Here is a 6,000-nt window from a genome sequence, read left to right as displayed (position 1 = left end):
TGTGGCACTGAGAACACCTGCAACAAGGGAAACAAAGATTTAGGCTTCTCCTTCTTACACCTGGAAGCTTAGATGCCTTGGTAGAGCACGGTAAAGTGTTCTGCAGTAGCGTGGCTGGGTTGTTCGGCAATTCACAGAAGATTCCTGATTTGCTGTGTCCAGGATGTGGCTGTGAATCTGAAAACCAGCACCCTAAAGGCAGGAGAAACACATTTTCAGAAACAGTATTCGGAGTTCAGCTGCTTCTCCAGCTCAAGCAACAGCTGTGGCTTTGTCACTTAGCCCTAACCACAGTCACAGCTCACTTTTTGTCCCAGTCCTTCTTGCCTGGAGTCCTCTAGGCATAACACTTATTAATTACACCCCTTGATCATACCTCACTCTCTGTGTCCCTCTCTAAAATTTTGCGTATGTTAATCAGCTGTGCCTCACATACTGTGTTCTTCTAAGGCTGAGCTGCTTCACAAACGTTTGCCTGAAAACTGAGCTACAGATAGGCTCACTTAGCCAGATTTCCAACAAAGGCACATTGTGTATTAGTGGAAAATTCCCGTCATATTGTTTTGTTTTATCTGCAGCTTTAACACTTTTCGCAGATATACTTCAGTTACAATCACAATTACTACTAGCAGATGGTCTTGAATGTTCTGCAAAACCTTCCACATCTTACGCCTAGGACAGAGTTCCTTTCTTATGAAAGCCTTTTCCCGGTGTCTTCACCCAGTAAAGTGATGTAGAGGCATCTAACCCCTTAGAAAGTCAGCTCAGTATTTTAGAATTTCCACTCTTCTAAGTCACTTTTGGTTTGATTCTTACTGAGTCTGAATAACTTTCTCCACAGATGTGGAAGACACCTTCCCCCTTTACACAAGAAGAATTAAATTTTCCATGTACATATTTAAAAGATGGACTGATGTAGAAAGATCATGCTCTTATAAATTACCAATATGGGTCATGCAGAAGTGGGAAAAGGTTTGGTTTCAATCTTCTGTAGAAGCACACCTGGTAAAGCCATGGTACAAGTTAAGCACAGCTTCATCACACAGCCCATACATGCAAAACATTGCATAGCATCTTGAAAATATTCTCACTTCTTCAAAATATGTTACGTACAGTATATACGGGCTCAGCAGATATGCACATCACTAATGCACATGTCAATCTTTAGAGGTTTCATAGTTACATCATTTGTAATTTAAAGGTTAGAACTAAAGGTCAGGGAGATACTTACCTTCTCCTCAGGACTGATGGTGTCAACTTGACTGTTGAGCTTGATGACAGGACTTCTGGAGCAATGGGATATAAAGCCATTGCCACTCCCAGTGGCAACGTAATTTTCACTCGTGATGAACCACATTCCTGTTTGGTGCAAGCAGTTAGTATAAATAGGGGATCTTTTGTGGAATCTTAAATTTTTCCTTATCCCTAGGAGTTCAAAAAGAAGTCACAATTTTAACTGTACATTGAGATGTAAAAATATTTTACCTAGTTATAAAAAAGAAAGAAAACTAGAAACAAAGGAGATTTCAGAGGTTTTACGTGTAAAAAGAAATCCTACTAAATTTGATGTTTGTTGCTGCCAGAAGTGGCACCATCGAAAGCAAACACCTGTGTTTTTGTAATAGAAATTTATTATTAAAATATCTGCAGATGGCACAGTAGCAAGGAGAAGAAAAAATATAAAAGTACCTATTTGGCCAATTGTGACATAAGGCAATGGTTCCAGAGTGGAGGTAGGACAATTCTCTTCTTCTACTCCAGTTCTGTGCTTCTGAAGACTTCTCTCTTAAAGATCTCTTCCAGGCAGTTTTCTCTACCTGTTTTCTTCCTCAACTGGAAATTTTGTCCTTAATGGAGAAGAGGAATGTAGCCATTTGTTCCAGAGTTTTTTGAATATCCAACAGCTTGGACAAACAGTAACTTGCTCCCATTTGCATGACATCCTAGAAGAGCGGGCACGGTGCATGCACAGCACGACTATGCCAAGTGTGCACGTCAGGTATGCTGCAGCCGAGCACTTTGCAGTTGTTGCAGTGATGCAGCACGGATTGTGTGCATTCCTATCGACCACACAGCACGTGCAAGGCTAACTGGTGCACCTGGGATGCTATGCCTCCTGCAGAGACACTGCGTTTAGGGGCTTCCCAGGCATCATCTGCATTTCCTTAGGTTTTCCTGATGGAAATATGGGAGCCTTGTTCCTCTCCTGGCAATTCCTGATATTTCTACTGTGAGTGGGGAAGGTGTTTCTGTCAAAAGGGCAAAATGTAGAGAAGCTATCCCTGCCCATATAGTCTTCTTTCAAAACCTTGTATTTTGCAGATGTGTTTACAGGAAAGCTGGATGAGTTTTGTCCAGGTAGGCTTTCCACAAGACTCATAGAATCAAAGAATCATAGAATGGTTTGGGTTGGAAGGAACCTCAAAGATCATCTAGTTCCAACCTCCCTGCCATGGGCAGGGACACCTTCCACTACACCAGGTTGCCCAAAGTCTCATCCAACCTGGCCTTGAACACTTCCAGGGGTGGGGTATCCACAACTTCTCTGGGCAACCTGTTCCAGTGCCTCACCACCCTCTGAGTGAAAAATTTCTTCCTTATATCCAATCCAAATCTCCCCTCTTTCAGTTTAAAGCCATTGCCTCTTGTCCTATCACTACACGCCCTTGTAAAAAAGTCCCTCTCCAGCTTTCCTGTCGGCCCCCTTTAGGTACTGGAAAGCTGCAATAAGATCACCCCGGAGCCTTCTCTTCTCCGGGCTGAACAGCCCCAACTCTCTCAGCCTGTCTCCATAGCAGAGGTGCTCCACGCTCGGATCATCTTCGTGGCCTCCTCTGGACCTGCTCCAACAGCTCCATGTCCTTCTTGTGCTGGGGACTCCAGAGCTGAATGCAGCACTGCAGGGGGGTCTCAGGAGAGCAGAGCAGAGGGGCAGAATCCCCTCCCTTGACCTGCTGCCCACGCTGCTTTGGATGCAGCCCAGGACACGGTTGGCTTTCTGGGCTGCCAGCACACGGTGCCGGCTCATGTTGAGCTTCTCACCCGCCATCACTCCCAAGTCCTTTTCCTCAGGGCTGCTCCCAATCCATTCTCCGCCCAGCCTGTACTTGTGCTTGGGATTGCCCCAATCGATGTGATGATTGATGTCAGTTAAGTTTAGCCCAGGACTTCTCATTACTCCTGCTTTCTAACAGTGACTCTGAAGAAGTCTTGGTCCTTGCATTATATAGCTTCAGCGAGGCATAGGCAGCAGGGACAGAGCAACATAATTATAGGAAGCAGTATGTTTCTGGGGCTATTTTCCTGAAAAAACATCCTCCTTCACATTTAGGTTGACATGATGTGTGGGTGGGCAAGTATCTGCATGAGTGTACGGAAGCATAAACACTTAAAGCACTGTTTTGTAAGAAGTACTTAGTTATTGCTACTAACATATACTTACATACCAACCCAATCAGATACTAGGCTTCCCTGGTATTTAGGAAGCTCTGAGGGCAGTTCCATGTCAGCCATAAGATACTCCTGAGTTTATTTCTTTTCCAGTTTGAATTTTCTCATATATTTTTCTTGGCGGAAATAGAAGTTAAAAACATGCTCTTCGTTCGAGCCCTGAGGAAAAGAGGGTTAGACCTGCACAGATTTTGCGTGATGGGAAGACAGCCACAGAGTCTGGTTTTACTTGTTTAATGTTGGGGCAAGAAAACTTCCCAAAGAAGTGTCTGTTTTGCTTCCCTGGTTTCTGCTGAGGAAATTTCAAAACCCAGCTCCTGAGCCTTCTCCTCATGTTGTCACCTAAAGGCAACTGCAGAGCAGAACTGGGCAGATGCTGTTCCCTTTCTTGCAGTGGTGGGCTGTTCTCTGCATTCTTATTTTTGGCTCTAGACATAGCACAGTTGGAGGAAAAATGTGGAATACGAGAGTGGAAAGTATGCACACAGGAGCAGCAAGATGCAACAGCTCTAAGTCAGAACAGAAGAAAGGAGATGATTTTCAAGCAGCAAGACACAACTATGCATCTACCTTTCAGGAATACTGGCAATTTTGAATCCGAATTAATGTAGTGAATGGAAAATTATAATCCTGGAGCACAATAAATCGTGTCCTTCAGGCACAGATGTGTGTGCTAGAGCCACAAGTCCCCTTAAAATTCATTTTTCTGTGTATGAGTCTGTCAATACATTTTGAGTTACCCTGAAGATTATCTGTTGCATCATTGCTCCAGTTGGTGGAGGTTTCTTTCACATGGATCATTTTCTATCAGTGGCCAAATTATGGCTAATGAAGTAGCTAGATGGGCATTACTTCCTGGAAAGGAACACTTTCTGCTGCTTTCCTAGTCTCTCCCTTTGATATTTTCTGCTCTTCTAGGTTAGTATAATGCAGGTGGGAGACTGACTTAGACAGGCATATCTCTTTAATGGGAACGTCTGAGAAACACAGGAGCTTTTGTGGAAGTAGATTGAAGGACGCCCTGTGTTGTAGGTTTTGAGGAGACTCAGTACGCAAACATCTGCCAGGAAAGACAAAGCTATAGCTCATCCTGCCTTTGGACAGGCAGCTGGACTAGGGCTTGCAGCACCCTTGTCAGACCTGGGACTCCCTTCTTGCTCTTGGAATAACGCAAAGTTTCATTGCTGTCAAGAGGAAAATGAAGGGAATTGAAGATAATCATGGTAGTCTCAGAATCAGGAGACTCTCTTTATTCTTTTCCAAAATTAAGCCTCCCAATATGAAAGGATAAATATCAGGAGGAATTTTTTTTGAAAGATTATAGAGAAGTAGTTGCTGACATATAAAAGAAGATGAAGATATAAAAGTACTGCAAGTATAAAAGAAGTGACAGATTTTGTTTCAGATACTTAGATTATTCTGGAGAGAATTCTAATTTCAAAGACAGACCTTTACCTGGTGGTCAGATGCTTGTCATGGTAAAGGTGGTTTCAGGCACAGAGGGGTGGATCACAGACTGAGCTGCTTCCTACTCCTAAAGTTCCCCACATTTAGTTAAGACTATAAATAGTGCCACGTCCCTAGAGACAAGTTTTGTTCAGCACTGTTTACCTGCTTGCAATAATTTTTGCTCAAAGTCTCAAACCTTGTCTTTTCTTCACTTACCAGGGACATTTCTTATTGCTGTTTCTGATGGCCCTGGGGCCAGGACCAAGGGGATGAAGACTTCTCTGTATGATTCATAAATCACGAAGAGTTCTGGTGACACAGACAAGCATAGGAAGGCAAAAATGAAGAGCAAGAGGTCCACCCGGTGATGTCAATCAACAGAATACAATTTCACAGCAAGAAGCAATGACTCACTCTGTGCAGAACAGACCATCAGCATGTCCCTTGTGATTGTTCTTTGCTGCAAGTGGGTGCACTTCAGTGAGTCTGGATGGCTGCAGTTCTCCCTTGGCCTTTTTCTCACCATTTGCAGCTATGTTCTTCCCTTGCTATCGGTGAAGCAGGGAAGCAGATTCTTGTTGAGGAACCAGAGTCTCATTTCAAGCTCGGCAGTGAAGGCTCATCTTGTCCCTTTCATGTGACAAAATGCGTATTCTGCTATCACTCTGAGACTGCTTAGGTGGTAATTACAGAGTGCCTGATGTGTCTGAGGTTGCCTGTGAGTAAAGGTACCATTGGATAAGTAGTGTTGTTGAATAGCAAGAACAAAACAAGGACCTCTGTGATTTTCACTGGGCCAAGGACCAAGAGGGCCCACCCTATTTGCCAGACATCTGTTATGTAAGCATCACAAAAAATAAACAACCTCACACATCATATCAGAGCAATTAGAGTGATAAAGCATCTGTGGTGATCCACAGCGTCTTTAGCATGACAGAAAAACGCCTCTTGTGGATGATGAAGAAGTGGGAGAGACTTCAGATGTTGCTGTTGGCCTCAGATCATTTGCGAAGCACCACGTGAGCAAAGTCTGATATGAATTCCTGTGATTTTCAGGCTGTATGAGTCAAGAACCTAGTGAAAAGCAAGTATCACCTTCTC

Source organism: Tauraco erythrolophus, chromosome 3 (assembly GCF_009769465.1).
Source record: "Tauraco erythrolophus isolate bTauEry1 chromosome 3, bTauEry1.pri, whole genome shotgun sequence".
NCBI classification, from domain to species: Eukaryota; Metazoa; Chordata; class Aves; order Musophagiformes; family Musophagidae; genus Tauraco; species Tauraco erythrolophus.
Note: the sequence above shows the minus strand (reverse complement) of the source record.